Genomic DNA, 22,407 nt, shown 5'->3' with positions numbered 1-22,407 from the left:
AGAGCATTGGCATTTTCTCTCCTCCATAAACGAGATTGAAACAGACCAGAAAAGAAAGGTAAATACCTATGACCTCCTTTCAGTAGGCCTCTGCTGCAGTCATTCGTAATAAATGAGGTCTGCACGGAAGGGTCCTCTGGGAGGCCTCTCAGGCTTCCCCTCCTCCAATAGGATTCCTTTTTCACTCTCACGAGCTCTTTTGTGCTCTCAGGAGGAAAACAGCTCATAAGCCTAGATATGAACAATGGGTTCCACACATACTGTGCAAATTTCTCCAATTTCATTTGCACAAAACTGCTGAAAGGCATTTCCTCAGTTCCAGCTACTGTCTATACCTCGGGGGAATGTGGGCAGAGTGGTAAGGTCAGCCCCACAAGGAGGAAGAATTCTTGGTTTCAATAGGCACTTTATGCCCATTCAGAAAGCAATACTTCCAAGGCTTTTTCCATCTCTGGGCACATGAATATGAGCACTGGGTCGAGCCAAGGGGAGTTAGGCTGACTATGCCAACAGGTCCTGGGACTGGTTCTTAGGTTGATGTGGGGTGACCCAGGTTTGAAGCTGACTCACCCTTTCTTTGCACTAGACTCATGTTGGGTGGATGAGGACGTGTGTGAAATGTTTGTTTTACTCGCAGGCAGTTTTTTTTTCTTTTTTGCTTGTTTTGGATTGGGGCCCTACTTCCTTTTTAAACAATTTCCATATATTTTATGCACTACTTCATGTTATGTGGGCCAAGTGTAATAATTGTTTTTGAAAATGATCCCTAAGAATTATTTATGAATTATTCGCCATTTAAATCCCACTGTTTTTAGTCATTGCAATTTTCAGAGAAAGTTTTTATTCTAGAGGAAATGTTTTATAGTAGAGTTCAGTGAAAAAAATTGTTAAGGAAATTTTAAAAGGAAATTAAGGGAAATTCTAGTGAGAAAAAAATCCTGATTTCAGGGTTTTTTAAGGAGGCAAGAGGAAATATTCCAATGTGCTCTCTAGATTATAGCTGCAAAAACTAGGAGTCCTGTCTTTAAGAACATTTCATAATTCCTGAGGAAAACATGATTTTGAGGTATGAGTGAAAAGCATTAACTGATGCACAATTATTGGCTCTGTAAATATTCATTCCATAAAGTAGCATCTCATTTATCTGAAATCATTACAGCCGGTGATTTTAGCAGTTATTAACAGAAAACCAACACAGATGGACTTTAGCAAGAGGGAAATTTAATGGCTGTCAAAAGTGAGAGGTATATATAGGGCTGTTTGATGAAGGGGCTCAAATGGTGTCACCAGGACTCTGTTTCTCTCCATTTCTCATTTCTGCTTCCTCTATATTGTCTTTCCTCCATGGTCAGCCCCATTGCTGAAACTTTTCCAGCCTACAGCTTCACTGCCTCTGCCTCTTTTCCAGTTGATCCAGTGAACCTTCTGGGATTCTCTCTGATTGAATTGATTTAGATCACATGCCTACCTCTAGACCTTGGATGTGATGTAGGGAAATCCTATGCATGGTTAACTTGGGCTGGGGAATTACCTTCCCGTGGGGCCAGCGGAGCCCTCAGGAGTCCAGTGGATAGAAAGAAAGCAAGGGAAAAGTGCTCAAACAAAAATCAAGAGCATGAGAAGGCATGATGGAAGCTGGAAAGGCAATGATAAATGTTCACCCAAATTTATATTTAAAAATGTAATTTTCTTGTCTTCTTAAATAGTTTGTTGAAAAAAAGAAATAATATTTTGTAAAAGCCCTACCTTGGTTAATAAAACTTACCGTTTTCAGGACTTGGTAAGATTTTCCAGTTTCCATACTGATTTGTGTAAGGCTAAACTTATTTAATATTCTTTACTTTTAGGCTTTTCTAAAAATGTTCGTGGGGATGGAGTAGACTAAATAGGAAATGCACTTTATTTCCTGTCTCCTCCTTATCTCAGTCCTAAGAATCCCAGTGAACCTGTCACAAATGGTCCTCCATGAGTTAGTGTGTCTTTTTGATGCAAACCCACTGGACAGGATGGAATGAGCTCTTGTTAGAGAGATGATATATTGCCCTCTATGACGAGGAATACCTGTAGTAGTGTGCCTATGTTCCAGTCAGATCTAAGGACATGAATTGGAATGAGGAGACCCCTGCCTGACCACCTGATTCTGTCAGGAGCCTCCAGGCTCTTACACCCACTCTCTAGGCTTTAGAAGTAAGGAACCATCACAAATAGGTCAGCTTGGTGATTCTCTCATCTGTAATGAGAGAGGAATGAGGTCATTCATCCTTCCTTTCCCTTCCCTTCTCTCCCCTCCCCTTCCCTCCCTTCCTTTTCCCCTTTTCCCTTTTTCCTTTTCCCTTTCCCTCTCTAGATTTATTTGAGAGAGAGAGATAGAGAGGGTGGGTACGGACAGGGAGAGAGAATCCTGAAGCAGACTCCCTACTGAGCATGGAGCCCTGAAATGGGATTCAATCCCAAGACCCTGAGGTCATGACCTGAGCCAATATGCAGAGTCTTCCACTTACCTGCTGAGCTACCCAGGTGCCCCCAAAGTTTGCTGTTTGCTATGGCAAATTCTCTGTTGAGAGATGCTTGAGTCTCATTCATATCTGAATTTTTGTGATGTGTTAATCCTTTGCACACTTTTTTTTCCTAGTGCAGCACCTTATCAGTGATGACTTGCCTCTCAAGAATCCAATAATTAATTCACTGGTGGTTTAATCTTTATTAACCCTGTCATGCCTAGGGTTGCATTTAAGATATTAAATATTTTCATTTACTAGAAGGACACCAGTACAGGATAGAGATAATAAAGGTTGTGTGGCTTAACTAAAGGAGAGTATTCCTAGAATAATTTCATTCCATTCTGTCTTTTCTTAGTAATTTTGCCTCAGTTGTGAACTTGAACATTCCACATCCTCAAGGCTTTTGAGACAACTGGACACCTTTTCCTCTGTGTACAAGACCCCAAGTTGTTAAGCTCTCTTAGTTTAATGGTATTTCTCTATTTCTGGTAATGATCACTTCTTAAAACTATCAGAGTACCTACTTTTGGGTGATTCTTGGGCATCCCTCTTAGTTTCTGTTTCTAACATGAGAAGGACCAAAAAGCCTGGCACATAATTCAAATACATTTGTTTAATGCAATGACTTTGGAGCATTTATATTGGTATTCTGGGTGTACCCCCCCCCCCGCCCCATCTCTCTTATTTTCCAGTGGTTTGCCCAGGTTCTCGGGTATGAAGAAAGGCGAAAGATTGGCTCTTCAATTTTTGCAAAAGGCAGATGTCTGATTTTTAGTTTGAAGGACCTCAGATAAAATAATCTAATCTTAGTGATGTCATGCTTTATGAATGAACAACTGGTTTTGTTTTAGCTCTGTTAAGAACAGTTTTTTCAAATGGTCAAGAAACTCACTGAGTTAGTGCATGTTTATTTTGCTGTTGGCAAAGAGATGTGAAATAAAGCAGGAATGGATGGGTCTGCCCCTCAGCTGAACTACGAGGTAGATGGGGTGCACCTCAGGGGCCTTCTTCATACATCTCCTCAAGGCCCTTCTTCTATTTCCGGGGCTCATCCTCTCTCTCTCTCTTTGCCTCCAGAAATTCAGGATTCTTCCCTGCTCTGCTGGCCTGGGCTCTCTAGCTCCTGGAGGGGCATCATGCCCTTGTTTGGCTCTTCCAAACAATCCTCTGAACTAAAGTAGATTCTTGATCTTGCAGTATGGATCTTGCTTAGCTGTCACTACTGAACATGAGTGTGACTTCTGGAACGAACCCTCATTAAAGTATTAAAGCATTATAATGCTTAATATATTGTTTCTCCCAAGGATGCTGACATTGTGATAAACATTTAAAGACCATTTCCATTTCAGCCAAAGGAATTATCATCTTCAAGTGGAATTCCAGGCACATCTGTGGTCCAGTAGGACCAGTAGTCTATATGGCACAGAACAGGGCAGCTGGCAGCTTTCTATGCCTCCTTTGGGGCAGACAGATCCTCTTCTTTCTGGGCTTTCACCACATCTCACTCCTTCAGTTAAATTTTTGAGAAGTCATCCCTTAAAGCCAGGCTGGCAGGGGATTGATTTCCAGCTGTGTTCCTGTCAGGTCCACATCCAGTGTTGTCTTGTTTGCTGTCATCTCCATCAGCTCTTAGAAAGAACTGTCTTGGATATAGCCCTCCTCCAGATTTGGCCTTCCAACTATCTCCAACCCTACTTCCCCAATTGAGGTAAAGCCACTTTTATGTTGCATCTTGGTGATAGAACCCTGTTGCCTTCCATCTGGAATTGCTCCAGAAATGCCCTGTCTAGAATATGAACTTACGTGTGAATATCAACACCTCCCTTGGGCTGCTGGCTCTTTCTGAGTCCTACCTTTGCTATCCTGTTCTCTCCAGCTCTGGCTTTCTCTCCCAGTGGGTGGTATTGTTCATCCTGCCCTGTATATATTGTTGCAAAAATGGAGTTACAATACAGAGCATGGTAAGTGCATGTGGATGACACAAAGCATTTTGTAGTAAAGAAGATTCATGATTTGAACCTTGGTTGCCTCCAAGAGAGTACTCATTCCACTCTATCACATATACATACCTCCTTCCCTTCTGCACCTAGAGCCTTCATTTTCCTAAGATAAAACATTCTATCCCCCTAGGACAGGATTACCAGGTTGTTTGTCATTCTGGCCATTTTGTTACAGGAAAATCCACTTTGTCACTGTCTCCTTGAAAATTTGGTGTCCAAAAAGGAACAAAATATAGGCAGCTCAAGAGTTCACATAAGTGCTTTATCATCCAGCCCACATTTCTCCATTTGTCCACAAAGATACCATGAGAGACTTTATAAAAATGCCTTGCTGAAATACTTGCATGGATTGTCCATGTCAAAAAGAAAATCAGGCTATCTGACATAAAACACACACAAACAGACACGTACACATAGGACAACATTTACATTTCAACTTAAATAATACTTTTTATTTGCCATAAGTGACCTCATCTTTTCCTCAATCCCATATATTCCATTTGGGGAGCAGGAAAAATAAATCTAAAATTTGCCAGTTCTTGTTATCTTGCTAACTTTGTCTCTTCTGTTTTTAAATAGTCTCTGTGAAATTGGTTCAATGTCTTTGGGATGAATACTCATTTGATTCAGGATTCAAACTTGGGATATTTCTCTCCTTTTAAAGATTTGCCCCTTCACTTCCTGTATCAGCCACGTGGACCTCAAGGAAATTGATATAGGGTAGCTAGTCTTTGTCTGGGTCTTTGTGCTGTTTTTGCTATCTTCTCTGGTTTATGTGGAGATGTTCCTTGTCTCTCTTGCTCGTTGAGGATCCTGCTGGCTGACTTCTACTGTAGGAGTCTGGCCTGGTGAAACTCCCTATCAGGCCTCAGTATAAAACATCTGCTTGCTATCCATTGTAGTTCCCTTTTCTCACCCTGGAAGGATCCAAATATACAGGAGACAGAAAAGATGGCAGTGAGATAAGGACTGTGTGGGGCTGAGAATGAGCAGTGCATTTCAGGTTGTTTGACTTGGCAAGAATTGGGGCAGCTACCATGGCTCCAGCTGCAGGAAGAGCTGTTAGAGGCCACCCTAGCCACCCTGGTCCATTTCAGCTGAGAGTTTGAGGGGAGTCAGGATGGGGGGTGGTTGTTGAGAGTGAATTGTCCATAGAGATGGTTCTGAAAATCTATAGTCTTCATGTGTAAATCTGTGTGCCCAGTGTTGAAATTCAGAAATGTGAGGATCTCAGTATAAGTGCTCATGTATAGGTTTTATTTAGTGAGAATAAACCAGTGGCTCTAATCCTGGAAGCTGGGGGCAGAGTAGATAGAACACAGACTTGGAGACGGAACTGGGTCTGTTTCTACCTACTTCCTGTTAAGCTTGAAAAAGTTATTGCTCTTTGTTGGACCTTGGTTTAATCATCTGTAAAACAGGGGCAGTAAATGCCTATCTGATTAAGGAAAAACTGTCCATCAACAGATGGCAGCTATAATTGTAAATCATAACAACATCTTCTGAACATAAACATTATTTTTCTAACATTCTGAAGAGATGGCAGCTTGTTTCCTTTACCACTGGTTGGCTTCATTAAGTATGACATTTCCCCCCAATACAACCATTTTTCTCTGAGACAAATGCCTTTTTTCCTTAGAGAGATGTGTTTCTCCCTCTTCCTGACAGAGCCCAGAGGATCCTTGTGAACATCCTTCCTGTCCCCCCGCCTTGGGGATCCTGGGCCACATTGGCCCTGTATCATTGCCATCATCACTCTGCCCAGGGAGGACTGGTAGAAACTCCCCTTGTGACTTGTTGACATCAATTCCAAAGATGTGCAAGATGGATTAGGAAAAGGCCCCTAGTAGTTTTTACTTTTCAGGAAGCCAAATGTTTTTCAAATCAGAAGCAAAAGGATTTAGCACAGGCAGGCCAGACTCTCCCATCTCTGTCAGGGAAGGACTACAAAACTTTCACTTGCCTCCAGACCCAGATATTTTCCCACTGGACCTCACCTCCCTGTCATACTGTAAGCCTTCCTATCCTGATCTTCTTCCTTGAAAACTTGTGGCTGAGCCTTGCTCTGTTCTGTATCCAGAGTATGACTGGGAATGAAGGCAAGCAAAGCAAAGGGCTCCTGTCTCTGAAGAGCAAGGCTGGTTCTATTCTTGTGTTTATGTAGGTGGGCTTTCCACAACAGGTTATGGGTGTTTCCTCTGTTTATTTACTTAATCTCATCTCTGTGGCAAGCAGAAAACAGAAGAACAACTACTCCTACCCGTCTTTGACCCCTAAAATACTCTGGCAAGGAGCATGACAGACCGCCTAAAGAAATTTGGTCCCGAACCTGAGAGTCCCTTTCCTCATTATCAGGGAAGAGTCCTCTTGCTCCAGAAAGTAACATACCTGTGTCTCCTTCACCTTCTCCAGCCACTACTCTTTGCTTGGCTATCTTTGAGGCATGGTGAGAGCTGCAAGTGGGTGGCAGCTTGAATTCTCAAGCTTTTGAAGCCAAGAAACAGAAGTAGACCTGACTCTAGTCTTTCCAATGTGGCTACACTGTGGTCTCAAAGTCAGTATTAAAAGCCAACACAAAGGCAACTTGGTCTAGGGTCTCTATATCTGTGAAGATCTGTAGTGATCTCTGCAGATTTATTTTTCTAGGAGTCCGTGATTCTAGGATACACGTTATTCACTGGCTTGGGGGAAATGAGGAGAAGATGGGACTAGGGGCATGCAGTAGAATCAGAAGACCAGAAGGTGGCACTCGTAGTATTTAGAAGGTGCCTCAGGCTGGTAGGTAACTGACTCCAGCCGCCCTTGCTTCCTTCCAACTGGCTACCAGTGAAACAACTGTGTTTTGTTAGCACCATGTTACACAGAGCTTTTTTTGTGAATTTCTACTTTTACCCAGACTATTGCAGCCTACTTTCCTTCATGTTATGAGTGTTACTTACAATGAATTCAAAGGCCGGAAGGTTTTGTTTGTTGAAGTTCGCTCCATGTATTTATGATGCTTTCTATTCTTTAAAGTTTTGATAAAAACAGCCCCCAATTCTCTGGAAAATAAGAAAAACCCATTTGTTTAGCAACTGTTCATTCACTCTGGGAATGTTCCAGAGATTTAGATGCAAGGATGTCATTTCCTATCTTGTTAAGTTTTTTTTTTTCCTGCTTGTCAGCGCTTTTAATATTCTTTGTATGAGTTTAGTATAAAAAGGCACCGAGTTAATGCTGCCTTTACATGACTAATAGACTGCTTCATGAATAAGTAACTCTGCCTATATATTTTTAATAGTAAAAGAACTTACTTAAAAGGAACTTGAAAGCCACTGAGAAACTTGGGAGAAACTCAGCAAAAAGCCTCTCTGACTATGCTACTCTGTTTAGCAAAGGAAGATTTTTCTGGAGAAAGTAGTTAGCAGAAGTCTTATTAATGGCAACATAGAAATATGTCCTCTTATCTACTTGCTTGGAGGCTTCTGTGCTGGAATAAGGGGCTGCCAGTCATGGAGGAACTATAGCAGAGGCTACATTTTTTTCTGGTAGAGATCTAAATAGTAAATATTTTAGGCTTTGTGGGACATAAGGTTGTTGCTCTACTCTTCCACTGTACCTGAAAAGCAGTCACAGACAATGTGTAATTGTGTGGGCATGGCTTTGTTCCAATAACATTTTATACAAACAGGTAGCAGGCTAGATTGACAAATGCCATTCACTAATGGACCATATAGTTTGTAGATCCCTGAACCAGAGGAAAAGAGACTTAACTTTTCTTTCTCTGATATGGACATTTCCTTTTCATTCCTCTTATTTTTGCCTGTGTGGTAGTTGAAGGTTGTCTAGATGTGTTTGGTTTTGTCCTCATTGATTTCCCATTATTATAGGAGTAAAGGGGGAGGAACAGTTTCTATTTCTGTGGCCTCTTTAAGTAGGGAAAATCATTGACAGAATTAGGAGGTTGTGGTGATTTGTTTCATCTCCCGTTTCTTAAAAGTAAGGGTTGAATTGAGTCAAGTAGATTCAGCATAATCTTCTGATGGCATCATATTTGGCCAGCAGTCATCCTTTAAGTAGAAGTTGGCATAGAACAGCCTATAGACCAAATCTGGCCCTCCACTTGTTCTGGTAGGTAAAGTTTTATTGGAACACAGCCATATTCATTTGCTTAGATGTTCTTACTGCTTTTGCTTTATAACAACAAGTTGCTGTTATTATAATAACAATACTAATAATGCTACAGAGACTTTATGATCTACAGAGCTTAAGATGTTAAACTTTATGGACTGTGTTGTCTTTTGTAGAAAAAGGTTGCTGACCTTTGCTCTAGAGTAGTACTTTTCAGATTCTGTGAAGAAGGACTTCTCTTTTTTTAAATCCATCATGATGACATGAGGTTCCACTGTCCATGAATGGTAGCAGATTGTGCCACATGCAAGTCACCATCCATGTGCTGAAGCCCCACATTGGTCCATTCCTTTTGAAGGACATGAATACATTGCTGTGTCCTTGGATGTGACCATTGTGTCAAATGTCTATAAATGTTTTTAAATACTTACACTCAGATTCTGTATTATCTAGCAGTGAACTGGGAATAGGCAGGTTGCAGGCCAGTGGCATGGTTCTAGGGCAGTGCTTCTCAAAGTGCATCAAAGTGAATGATTAAGTCACAAGTACCATGAGAAATGGTAACTTTATGAAAAGAAATGTGTTTTGGAAATTAGAAGTACAATCAGGCCTAACGTACTATCTAACAGTAAATATATCACGAATGTTTCTCCACGCCATTACATTTTCTTTATTATTATTATTTTTTAAGACTTTATTTTTTCTTTCATTCATTCATTCATTCATTCATTCATTCATTCATTCATTCATGTTAGACACACAAAGAGAGGCAGAGAGATAGAAGGAAAGGGGAGAAACAGGCTCCTTACAGGGAGCCTGATGTGGGACTCGATCTCTGGACCAGGATCATGCCCTCAGCTAAAGGCATGTGCTCAACCACTGAGCCACTCACGCGTCCTGAAATTTTCTACATTACTAGAAAAATCTTTAATTGCCCTTCTTTTTTTTTTTAATTTTATTTATTTATTTATGAGAGACACAGGCAGAGAGAGAAGCAGGCTGCCCTGATTGCCCTTCTCATTGCAAAAGCAGCATATCCTCTACAAAAATACTAATTTAGGTAAACAACAGGAAGAAACTTTTGAAGTACTTATAATTTCACCGTCCAGAGATAACTGTCATCAATGGCTTGGTGTATGTTTTCTGAGACTATTTTCTATGATTTTTGTGCATTAAAAAAAAATAAATCCTGCAGTACCTATAAAAATGATTAATTCAGAAAATCTGGGCTGGAGCCTGTCATTCAGAATTTGTAATAAGTTTGAGGATGATGTGTTTGCTGTTGCTCCATGACTACTTTGAGTGGCACTGTTTTAGAGGTATGTCTAAAGGAGTCAGTGGTGCTGGCCTTGGGTCCCACTTGACTGATGAAGTCTATAGTTACACAGAGAAGTGAGGCGATTTGTGTTGGGCAACCAAGAGGGGAATGCAGATGCCATTAACCGAGGGATGCCTAAAAATGGAGACACCCTCTTCCCACCCCATACATAATATTTTAACCTGGAAATCAGCTTTCCCAGTGCTGACACCAGGCTTGCAACTTAGCTGAAACCAAATCAGTAGTGATACTGATTATAGCCTGTTAAGCAAGTGTGGAACACAAGATACATGCAAATTGCTCTTAACTTTCCTCTCCCCTCACCACTCCTACCTCCTTCACTTCCTTCCTCCTCTCACGTTATTATGTGTTGCTTGGAGAGTCTCCAAGTCTTTGGACCTGGAAGACATTGGGAGAAAATATATCAAGCAGGAAATGGAATCCTTTTTACATTCTTGTGACATTAATATGCAAAAAATATACTTAAGAGATCAGCCCAATGCCTTTCTGTGCCATTTGGGGGCACTCTTGAAGCCAAGAATGCCAGGCTTTGGATTTGCATTGAGATTTATGGTACTAGTGCTGAATCTCGCCTGTTTTCTGCCCTCCCTTAGCTGTTGTTTATTAGGAGCTTTTTGTGTAGTGCAACTGCTGCTGCTTATTAGTTTAAATGATATGGGCCACTGAGAAGAAGTTTGGAAAAAGAGGCTAATAAGGGGAGCTTAACTTCCCCACTTGTTTATCGTGAGAAGTTTATTCAGGAGCCAAGTCTCCTTTTAGAAGATTCCCTCCATATAGTACGGTAAAAATGACGTTGATGTTTGCTCAACAATACAACCAGCATCTCTTTGCTCTCGTATCTATACTGTTGGTACAAAGCATTCCTTTTCAGAAAAGCTTCCAGTGGAATTAATTCATCATACATCAAATCAAAATTGTAGCCATGTTTTCGTCTAAGATAAAGTACCAACCTGGGGCAAAGCCATTTTTATCAAATTAGGAGCCCTTTCTTCTTTTTATAGTACCTTGGCCTCTCTCATGTTTTCTTATTAATAGTTTGCTAGAGATAATATCAAAACTATGACAACTCCTCCCTGGTAATTTGGCCAGTGTTGGGGTAATGTCATAATGGTATTTGAAGAGAGGGATTCTAAACTACTGACATAGCCCTACTGTGTTGTTTATGATGATTCATGTGTTGAACAAGTCACCTAAGTTGGTAAGGATCAAAATATAAGCATTTTTATTGCTTAAAATCTCAGGGCATTTCATCCTTGGGAAATCCAGAAAACTGCCCAGATGAGATAAATTTCCATAAGCTAAGATCTTAAATTAACCAAGGGGAGAAAGAAGGCATCTTCAACTCTACATAACCAGTTTTTTTTTTTTTTTTTTTTTTCTCCTTCCCAGCCATGGAACATCAGCCCATCCTCTCTGTGCTCTTGCTATCAATTGCAGGGCTAGTCCCCCAGGCTTCCTTTGGACATGTCATTCTGTCCCTGTCCTCCAGTTCACATGCTTTTCATCATCTTGTGCTTTGACTTCCAACATAGCTCCTGAGTGATCCAACTGTCTGAAGTCTTATTCTTCCCTTGGCCTCTTACCATCTGTCTGGAACTCAAATCCCATATGTCATTCTCTTCCTAAGGCTTGTTGTCACCAAACAGATGACATTCCTTCACCTGTGTATGTTCTATCAGACCTTCCATTATCAGTCTCCCATGCTTCTCCATACCCACCTCCCACCACTAGCTGTCCTGCCTTGTACCTCACACTCCATGCATAGGCAACCTTGTCCACTTTTTCACACCTTGGACCTTTAATCACGATTCCCCTCTGCCTACACGAGTGGCAGTGGTTTTCAACCAGAGGTGATTCTGCCTTCCGAGAAGATGGTTGGCAGTATCTGGAGACATTTGTAGGTGTTTATATCTTGGCGAAGGGCAGTGCTGTCGTATAGTGGGTAGAGGCCAGGGACGCATGCACAGCCTCCTACAACAAAGAATTATCTGGCCTATATGTCAATAGTGCCAAGGCTGAGGAACTTTGCTCTACTTGTGTATTTCTAGCAGGATAATTTTTGCTTCTGATTATGATGTAGGGAAGACATTCTCTCCTGTAGCAAATTGTCTTGATTCTTCCTTAGGCTCTGTGAAGCATCCCTTCACTGTATTACGAAAATGTTCTCCATAGATACTTCTACCATTACTGCCCAAGTCATATATTATTACTATTTTATTTAATTTTAATAAAGGTATTATAGATACAACAAACAGGCTTCCAGTTGTCCTAGAATGAGAGTGAAATCACACGTTCTTGGTTCAGAGCAAAGCCAACAGGTGGTTCACCTACCTCTCCTCAGGTCTGAGATAGAAACAAATTCAGAAACCAGCTCTACACAAAGGAAAAGACAGATTATCCCTTCACTCCCATATCTGTGGAGGAGATGCTTTTCCCAGACCAAGTGGAGATTCCAAAAGAATTCTTATTTTAAAAAAAGGGAAATATGGAAAGGATGACTGTCATTTTTATTCCTTTTTTAGATGTCTGGTTTTCCAAAGAATTGGGGACAGTCAAATGGGGCATGTGAGATTTTTACCAGTAGACCACGTTGAAGCCACCATCTGCCCATACCAGCCAGCAGTAGTGCATATACACTGAGGAAGAACAGAATTACCACCAACCTCCGGCAGGAGTGCGACCTGGCCCAGTTAGGAGGGTATATTTTGGTTCTTTCCTGTTATTCCAGCCCTACCCTGACAGGGAAGGAAGCAGGTGGGTAGAGGAAGGGGAAAGGGGGAATGTGAAAAGGCCGTAAAATCCATCCCTCCATTTCAGGTCAGTCAAGCCAAAGGTGTGACTTGTGCTGGGGTGGAGGTGGGGTAGAGAGCAGAGATCTGAATCAAATGCAATATTGAAATTTTAGAATAGAGCCAAATCTTACAGGCTGAAAGGATACTGTTTGTGTAAGTCAGAATGTCTGAAAACTTACGGATTTAGGTCAAGATAGTATAAAGGAAGACATTACTTATATAAGACATATAGGGATAGTTACCAGCAAAAAAAATTCAAGTTTATATCCTGATGAGTTGACATTCCCCAATAATAAGTTGACATTTCCCGGGGAAATGTGTATATGTGTATATATATGTGTATACATATATATATATGTGTATATGTGTATATATATATATATATATACACACACACACTAAAAATTTCAAATTGTACAGAGAGAGATAAGAATTATGTAATAATGACATAATCTAGTTTTCAACAGAACCCAGCTGTTCGACCACCCAGGGGTCGGTGAGGGGCAGGGCGGGGATGGTCCTTGGATCCTTCATTCTTCTCATGGGCTTTTTTTTTTTTTTACTGCAGATGGGTAAGTCATGAAATTTGGGGAGCTCCTGCATTGTGGGAGACTCATTACTTCAGAAAGCCTCCTGCATACCTGGGGTGTGAGATGATAGAAAAGTCAGCACCAAATGACTTTCTCCATTGTGGCTCAGAAAGAAAGCAACAAAGCCAACTTGCCTATTCTAGCCTTAATCGCACAGTTTCCACCAGACCCATGTGACACATTCTAACATCAATATGAAAGGCTTTTATTTTGTTTTTTTAAGAGTTGACTATTCTAAGAAAGACTATAAAGGTCAAAGTTTTACTTAACTCTAACACTATCTTGTATGCAAGGAAAGGCATTTAATGTTATACCTGTGTTTCCTGCCTCTACCTGTGACTGATTTCATTTCCCACCATGTGTGCATGTACCCACTCTGTCATGCAACCCTTTCTTTGGGTCTCTTGGTTGGAAGGGACAACTCCTTTCTATGGGAGAGATCTCTCCCTGAATTCCTTTTGGCTTCTCACAATTTGAGAAATGTCTTAGATTACATCCTTTTGAGGATTACCTTTATTCTCTGCCCTTTATGCAAGCTCTGGAGGGGAAAGGGCTGTGTCCTTCCCTCTCTGTAGGACTGGTGACCTCTCTCATTTGCTGAGCCAAATATAAAGTGATGATGTAGGAGCTCTTGTTGAAAAAATTGTGAAGAATTTCAAGATGGTGACAACAGAGCACTAAGCCGAACACAAGGGTCTTCTGAGAATGGGGCACCTGTATCACCAAAGCCCTGCCACTCTGTGAGAGCAAGAGCCAGTTCTGCCTTTACTGGGCCACCTATAAAGGGAGTAGTTTTCATAGCCATTAATTAGTTTATCAGTGATAATGTAGTCACATACATCTCCAGCAAAGAATATTTCCCTGCTGGCATGACTCTGTGACTTTGCCCTCCAGGAATGATATATGACCCATGATGAATTCCACCAAGATTTCAGTCTTTACCATCTGCTTGGGTCTGATACCATCCTAAAGGGAAAACCACACACACTGGCTTTTCATGCTTCTCCCTTGTTCGAAGAATGGTGCTGGCACCAGTTAATTTATTTTGACTTATTCTACTTCTGACAGAGAAGGGGAGGAGAGAGTCTCTATTCTCTGTGTGCATGGGTGTTAAAATATACATAACATAAAATTAGCCATCTTAATTATTTTTAAGGGCACAGTTCAGTGGCATTAAGGATATTTTTACTCTGGTGCAGCACCACCACTACCTATCTCCAGAACTTTTTCATCATTCCACATCTGATCCCTTTATTGCATCTATTACCTTGAATCAGAAGCCTCTTGAAAGCTGAGAACATGACTTTCTCATTTTTGAATTTCTATGGCCTATCATACAGTAGACACTCCCTATGATTATTAGCCTACATTTATATTCAACAGAGGGAAAGAGAAAAGAAAGCTGTTGCATATTTATTATTCATGGCAGTGGAAGGAAGCCTCTGAAACAGTTAATATTGTTTGCCTCCGTCACCGGTGCCAGCCTTCCCTTCCCCAGGAAATAATGAGAGGAAAAATTCTTTTTCATATAGAAGTCTTTATGTCCTTTATGATGTCCTGCTGGCTTCTAATAAAAGAAAATTCAGGAATTTCTAGGAAATTGGGCAGTATGCCCCTAAATATCTAGAGTTGTATCTTAAATCCTTGCATAGAAAAAATGAAAGCAAACACATGACCAACCCAGGGGATGAGTAACAGTAAATCCATCTCATCCTCGATTCTTTCATGGGTCTGGTCTTTCTTCCAATGAACAAGAATTCTGTTTTACCTAAGATTTTATTGATTAATGTGAGAAGACCACTTTTTATCTGTTTGAAGACCTCTTGGTCAAGATGTCTAAAATGTAGGTTTAGGAAATAAAAATCTGAGTCCAATTAGTGCCTGCTTCTTGAAAGATCACCTCCAGAAGTTTAGTAAATACTTTTATATGATTTCTTGAAGTTCAGAGGCTGGAGAGAAGGCTAGCAAATCAGACCAGATGAAGATATTTTCTGATGGGAGGAAGACGGTTGGGGGGGTTCTTATAGTTCTGGCTTAAAAATAAATAGTTTTTTAAAAAAATATTTTATTTATTTATTCACAAGAGACACAGAGAGAGAGAGAGAGAGAGAAGCAGAGGCATAGGCAGAGGGAGAAGCAGGCTCCATGGAGGGAGCCTGACGTGGGACTCGATCCCGGGTCTCCAGGATCAGGCCCTGGGCTGAAGGCGGCGCTAAACCACTGAGCCACCTGGGCTGCCCAAAAATAAATAGTTTGAAACAAAAAGCGAGAAGATGTAAAATAGACCAATAAAGGGACATTTTGAATGCTAAATGGAGGCATGTCCTCTAAAATTACCCCTTATGATACATTTAAGCAAATAGGTATACGCCAAAATAAAGCTGCTGATGGAGTCTTAAAGCAAGATTGCACTGTTGTGTTACTGGGTTCTCTATTTCCTGGGAGCATTTTTGGATGTTGGAAACAAGAGAGGGGACATATTAGAATGGGCCTTCGTCAGACTGTTTGGTGGGGCAGGCTGTATTTCTCCTTTTCTTCATAAGAAGAGTCATTATTACCCATTGGTCACTTTTTTGAGACCCTCCTATTTTATCTGGGAATTTATCCTAGTTCTCAGAAGTGTGTATGTGGAGGAAGGAGAACCGTTTGTCTGTAAGAATCTCCTCGTTGTAGTCAGCAGCTGATAATCATCATATATGATGCTTGCTCAGAAATGTCTCCACATTTGCCCTCAAGTGGCATTCCCTTATATTTTGTACTAAATTTTAGCTATGTTAGGGAAAGGTGTAATTGTATGAGTATTTACATCAGGAGTCTGGGCTGGTTGGAGTAACAACTGCTGCAACAAATAAGCTGCAAAATTTTGGCTTCATACCACTGGTCCAGTGGTGATTTGGGGAGCCAGACCCGTCCTGTCTTGTGACCCTACCATTTCCTAGAATTTCGAAGTCCTTTGCTTAAAACCAGTGGGAAGAGGATGACTATAAGGACAAAGCACATGTGCTTCTTACCTAAATTGTGATTAGATAAAACTAAGATGGGATCTTCCAAGTTATAAAATAAAGAGTAATATAAATAGATTTGTTTGACATTCTCCAAACTCAAAACTACTATCATAGTTTTTCGTTTACCAACTTGGATAAAAAAAAAAATCCTAACAAATTTATTTATTTTTAATAATAAATATTACTTTTAAGTAAATATTTATTATTAAATAATTATTTAATTATCCCTGTTGAGCCTGGAGCCTGACACAGGACACAGTCTCATGACCCTGAGATCATAATCTGAGCTGAAATTAAGAGTCAGATGCTTAACCAACTGAGCCACCCAGGTGGCGCCCCCAAAATCCTAATATTGAAAGGGAAGTTTAGCCTTTCTGAGTTAATTATATATAAGTAAAATGTATTAGCATCTGTTTCCATGTTGGTGTACCATTCAAGCTCAAAAAGTATTCATGTTCAAGAACAAAGACTGGAAAAAATGCCTGTCTGTAAATTGATTATGTTTATATGTTTCAAGGGCTTTGTCAATCAGAAGCAATCGTAATACAAGTTTATCATATAAGTGAAAATGCCCTGGAGTTTGTCGCTGTTCTCATTATTCATAATGTGTTCTTATTCTCTGGGTAATCACTGATCAAATCCTTAAATATTAATTTTATAGAGTGCCCACATAAAATATTTCACTCTCCTTCATGCTTTTATTGTAGATAGTATAAAAATTAACCAGATACATTTGGTTCTATTTCCCACAAATGTTTCTTCTTCCTTTATTCTCCATTAAGGCCCTCTGCTATAAGCTGAAGATGAGGAATTCAGGATTCCTCAAAGGAATAGCAGGAGAATGGATATCAGAAATGTTTGACTATTGGTAATGCAGGGAATATATTAATGGGCACTGCTGTGCTCTATGGATACTATAATATGGAAGGGTTTGTGGGTACCTGTGATTGAGTTAGGATTTCCTGTATGGTTTAGGTTCCATAGCAGAAGACAGTGTGAAGCAGGTGGCTTCTATCCAAGAACATCAGAACCCAGATGTGTTATCACAGGGCATGTATAAATAAATCTTCTCTAATTATCAGCCTGACTTTACAGTTAAGGAAACTGGGGCTCAGATTGCATAAGGAATTTGTGAAAGTCATTGGTTATTGAAGCAGAACTATGGAGTGGAGGATTTCAGTTTGTCTTATGCCAAGTTTTGTTTGTCATTTGCATTTTAATTACCAACCAGCCCAGAAGAAGCAAAGATTGGTAGATGGTTCCTGAGGGCCTGGAAAGGGCTTCATTGAGGGGAACATTGGCATCTGGGAGTTGGTTTGAAGGTTCCTGAAAACTACTTTGGGCTTCAGAGACCTGAGCTGTAGGCACGAAGGCCTAAGTTTTGCCTTTTTGTGTCATTGGTAGTGAGAGTGTGAAACAGGTTAGGGAAGGGGGGTTTCTTCCCCCTCCTTATAGATAGTCTGATTCGCCTTCATGAGTTTGGGATGTTAGTTCTTTGATTCTGCCTTTTGACTACAAAGGAAGGTGTACTCTGTTCTCATTATTAGGGTGTTTTTAAAGCCAAAGGACCAGCATCACCTACCTTAGTCATTATTGCTTAAGCTGCATTAGTTACCCATGGGATGATGCTTCTTCTGGTGGCACTTGGGAGAAACACCAGCAAAAATACTTTCTACCCTGTGTAGATGATAGAGACAATGACAAATAATAAGAGCATTAGTGACAACTAATGCTTCTAAAATGCTTCATATATGCCATGCACTGTTCTAAGAATTTCCCATATATTAACTCACTGTGTCTTCAACAGCCTAGAGGTAAAGCATGATTAGGGGCTTTCATGAGGTCACATGGGCAGAGAAAGTTCAAATGGATAAATGAGTCTATGGTCTTAACTGCTATTCCAGTTGATTCTCTTTTAGGAATTTAAAGATCAAAGTTGGGGAAAGCACTAATGTCATCCAGTATGACTTACCGCCAAAATCAGTAACCTTTGTCATATAAGAAGCTTAATTTTAAAGTACTTATTTTCCTCAAAGTAATTGTTTTAAAGTTGAGACTATTCAGTTAAGTGTTTCCCCTCAGCTTTTATAATATTAACAATAAACTATTTCTTAGAAATGAAAATCCTTTCTATTTCCCCCAAATTAACCATTTTATAAAATTACCTTAAATTAAAATTTTTCTTGCCGATAGCTTGAAGGAAATTAATAAAAATATTTTTAGCTTTATACAAGACATTAAACCAATAAAGAGGTAAGTATATTTTCCTTTTCTACAAAATGGTTAGATTCTTATTTTTTTATCTCTCAAAATAGAAACTCAGCTAGGTTTCACATTCCTCTTTTCCATAGGAATTGTCAGCAAACATTGCTATACCTATGTATCTACATTTATATCTATTTCTTTTCTTTTAAAAAGATTTTTTGTTTATTTATTTGAGAAAGAGAGTGAGTACAAGTGGGGATAGGAGCAGAGGGAGAAGCAGGCTTCCCAATGAGCTCGATCCTAGCACCTGGAAATCACGACCTAAGCCAACAGCAGACACTTAGCTATCTGAGCCACCCAGGCACCCTCATTTATATCTTTTTCTATACACAAACTTACATGTCTGTGTCTGTGATGATTGTTTTATTTTTAAATTAACTTTCGGGTGACACATTTGGTTCTATTGTTGACTTACTAATTATTTGTATCTTCCTTCATTCCACAAAACGGACATAAAGTGCCTAAAATATATTTCTCTGGTAATATATGATAATAAAGGAGAAAGTGAGGAAACAAATAGATTGAGAAGATGAAGTCTGGGTAATGCTTTACCCAAATATATACCAAAGCGTGCACACTGTGGCATAGGTGCAAGCTTTGGCATAGTGCATCCCCATTGTTAACAGTTGATTTAAATGGTGTAGAACTTACTGCATTTCTAAGAAACAAAGTAGTAAGTTGGGAGAAGCACAGCTATCCTTAGCATTGAGGCCTGAAAGTACACAAACCATAAGAACATGTCAAACATTCACTGTGCATTTACCCAGAATGCAGAGATGGTTCCTGACCTAAAGGCCATTCTCAGGACACAATATAATATCCAATGGTTGGGAATATAAAGCTTGCCTCTCAGGTGAATGCTCAACCCCACCTGCCTTCTCTGCTCTGTTTGTTGCTCCTCTGTCTTCCACTCCATACAATGACTTTTTAAAACCTTCTCTACTGTCTTCAAATTCCTTAATCCTCTTTCTTCATCTCTCACCTTCCCCTGTCTTAGAAAATGACCTTACTGCAAAGACAAAATGGAAGCCATTAGCTGGGAGCTGAGTCTTCTAACTACCACAGCAAGTGAGTCTCCCTGCTTCTGCACTTCCTTCCTCTTTTCTTGGCATGCCCTAGAGGTGCTACTCAACCCTGGTAAGAATGGTTCTTCCACTTAGGCTGCAAGTTTTTTTTCTTCTTGAAAACCTGTGCTGGGGCATTGGATGGCTCAGATGGTTAAGCATCTGCCTTTGGCTCAGGTCTCAGAGTCCTGGGATTGAGCTCCTCGTTGGGCTCCCTGCTCACTGGGGAATCTGCTTCTCTTTCTCTCTCCACTTCTCCTCCCTACTCATGCTTTCTTTCTCATTCACTCTCTCTCTCAGATAATACAAGAAATCTAAAGAAAAAAAAAGAAATCCTATGCTAAACATGATTTCTTCTCTTACAGTCAACCTCTCTCTTTTGTCTGCTCGGACTTCTTAATATTAAAAAAAGAAACCTCCTGAACCCTGCATCTATATCCTGGACAAGCTCATTCTCTCTAATGTTCCCTAAAGGCAGCCTGTGCTCATTGCTTCTTTTACCCTACTTCCTGATAATTATTTCACACTGGATCAACCACAACTACACTTAGAAGATCACCAGTCACCTGGGCGGCACCAAATCCTGTGAACATCCAACTTTATGAGCTCTTCAGTATTAAAAAAAAAACCTTACTCTTTATTTTGGTGAATGAGGCAGAGTTCACTTCAATGGCTCACAACCCAAAACCCCAACTGCTAATTTTACTCTCCAACCTTGTCTTGCACTGCTCTTCTCTTTGCTCTTCCTAGTCCACTCACACTGTGGATTTTAAAAAAAATTTGTTTTGCTTTTGTTTTTTATTGCTCAGTTCATTAAATAAGCTCTGTTCTCTCCTGCCACAGGGCCTTGGCACATGCTGTTTCGCATCTGGAAATCTCTTCCTCTCCCTCTTCACTTGATAACTTTAATTATTTAGATTCAGCTCAAATGCCATTTCTTCTGAGGAACCTTCCATAGATCTCCGGACTTGATCAGAAACCCTGCTACATATTCTCAAAACCTAGCAATACATTTTAATATTCTCATAAAGTACTGGCTAGCTCTTCACCTGGCATGAAGATAGGGTTTTATTTTATTTTATTTTTATTTTTTTGAAGATAAGGTTTTAATTTTAATTCTAACCACATGGTGATATTCCAAAACATACTTCATGAATTATTCAAGTAGGATGTGTGTGGCCATTGTTTAAACAATGGGAAGAGCATCCTTTCAAGTCAGAGGGCTTGTCCTGATGACTCCTGGACCTTTCAAGGATGTCTGAGAACAACTCTGCTTATTCTCTTTATTATGATCATGACAGTTGTGGAAAAACAACCAGTTCAGAGGCCTTGAGACAATGCAGAGGAAGCATAGATGCTGCCATGGAAAGTTTTTCCTCAAGTGATTCATGATTGCTGCCTCTTGGTGTTGTCTGTATGGCTGCAGGGAGCTTTACTGGCAGGTCATCTAATGCCTTAGAGTCTGGCTCTTCATCCCAATACATGCTTCCCTTATTACCTTTTGATTTTTTATTATCCCTTGAGTTGCAAAGATTCCTTGATCTGATGTGCTTACCAGGTAGGTGTAGGAGGAAGAATACAAACAAGTAATGTTTTTTACAGCATTTTGAAATTAATACTTACTTGACACTATAACCTAGAGGAGGAGTGCAGGAGCAGAGTTACATTCTGCATTTTCCACACAGGGAAACAGAGGTCAAATAAGCAATAACTAGGGAAGACAGTTCTAGCACCTAGGCCTGCTGATTTTAAATGTAGTGCTCCTTTCTGCCATACCATTAATTTAAAGTGGTTTAAACTCTTCATCATCTCCTTTTCACATAAGTTCTCATGTATGTTTACATTATTATCCATTTTCAACTCAATGCAGCAAATATCCTTTGGGTGTTGTCTATTTAGAAGACTCTGGGGAACAAAAAATGCAGATTCTTCAAGCTTATAATTTGGGAGGAGTGGAAGTGGAGACAGGATAATGTCATCTACTTATTACTTCAGTGCCTCATGCCCATCCTTTATAGAACTGAAATGAGGATTAATTTGAGATTTAGCTTCTCTTACATCTTTAATGTAAGATGTACATCTTACATCTTTACATCTTTAATTTAACTTCTCTTACATTCTTTAATTTTTGTATATCTTACAGTTATCTCTTCACCTATTAGATACCAAGTCAGATGACAAAAGAACTTATGAAAAAAGATCCTGCTGACAAATGATTTTGCCTCTTTTCCTGATCTTGACCCACTTTGGGTCAAGCAGGTGGCAACTGAGAGTCAGTTGACGTGGGCCTTCAACTTGGCAAAGTAGAAGAATTATTTATTAATATTTTAGTTATTCAATATTTCAATGTATAGTATTTCAATACTTAAATTCCCTAGGTTGATCACCTATTGAGAAAACTCTGAGCTTTGTTTTTCACCACTGCCAACTCACCATGAAAGAATAGAATGAGTATTCACCTTCTGTACATAGACTGTTGGTTGCCTTCCTCAATATCCAACCTAGTCATGTAAGATAAACAATCATTTTCCAGCTTCCCTCATTACTAGGCTGGTTGTGTGACTATGTATCAGCCATTGAAATGCAATGGTAGCTTATGGCAGTCTTAGGGAATCTTAAAAGACACGTGACATGTACTCTTTACCCTCTTCCTTATGGTCATTGCATGAACAGTTGCCTTAGATGATGGGATGGCATAAGACAGCTGGTGGAGCCTTAGTATAGAAGCCTCTGTACCAGGT

At 40.0% G+C, this 22,407-nt stretch overlaps 2 long non-coding RNA genes across 5 annotated transcripts in view; one reads left to right on the top strand and one right to left on the bottom strand.

Moving 5' to 3' along the window:
- Positions 1-22,407, top strand: part of LOC144321578 (uncharacterized) — a 75,248-nt gene that overhangs the window by 13,012 nt on the left and 39,829 nt on the right. The window lies entirely within an intron of this gene.
- The window catches only part of LOC144321951 (uncharacterized), a 55,736-nt gene that overhangs the window by 1,223 nt on the left and 32,106 nt on the right, over positions 1-22,407 (bottom strand). Inside the window, exons 5-9 of one of the 4 annotated variants that reach the window (XR_013387500.1) lie at positions 17,920-18,014; positions 10,263-10,328; positions 8,803-8,960; positions 7,441-7,542; positions 4,941-5,418 (exon numbers count right to left, since the gene is read on the bottom strand). This is a non-coding gene — a long non-coding RNA (uncharacterized LOC144321951). Of the gene's footprint in view, positions 1-4,940; positions 5,419-7,440; positions 7,543-8,802; positions 8,961-10,262; positions 10,329-17,919; positions 18,015-22,407 lie in introns of those variants that run through there. The other 3 variants (XR_013387497.1, XR_013387498.1, XR_013387499.1) reach the window with 3 other exon arrangements.

Source organism: Canis aureus, chromosome 10, assembly GCF_053574225.1.
Source record: "Canis aureus isolate CA01 chromosome 10, VMU_Caureus_v.1.0, whole genome shotgun sequence".
Classification (NCBI taxonomy): Eukaryota; Metazoa; Chordata; class Mammalia; order Carnivora; family Canidae; genus Canis; species Canis aureus.
The sequence above is the reverse complement of the archived record's forward strand: the minus strand, read 5'-3'. Positions and strand labels throughout refer to the sequence as shown.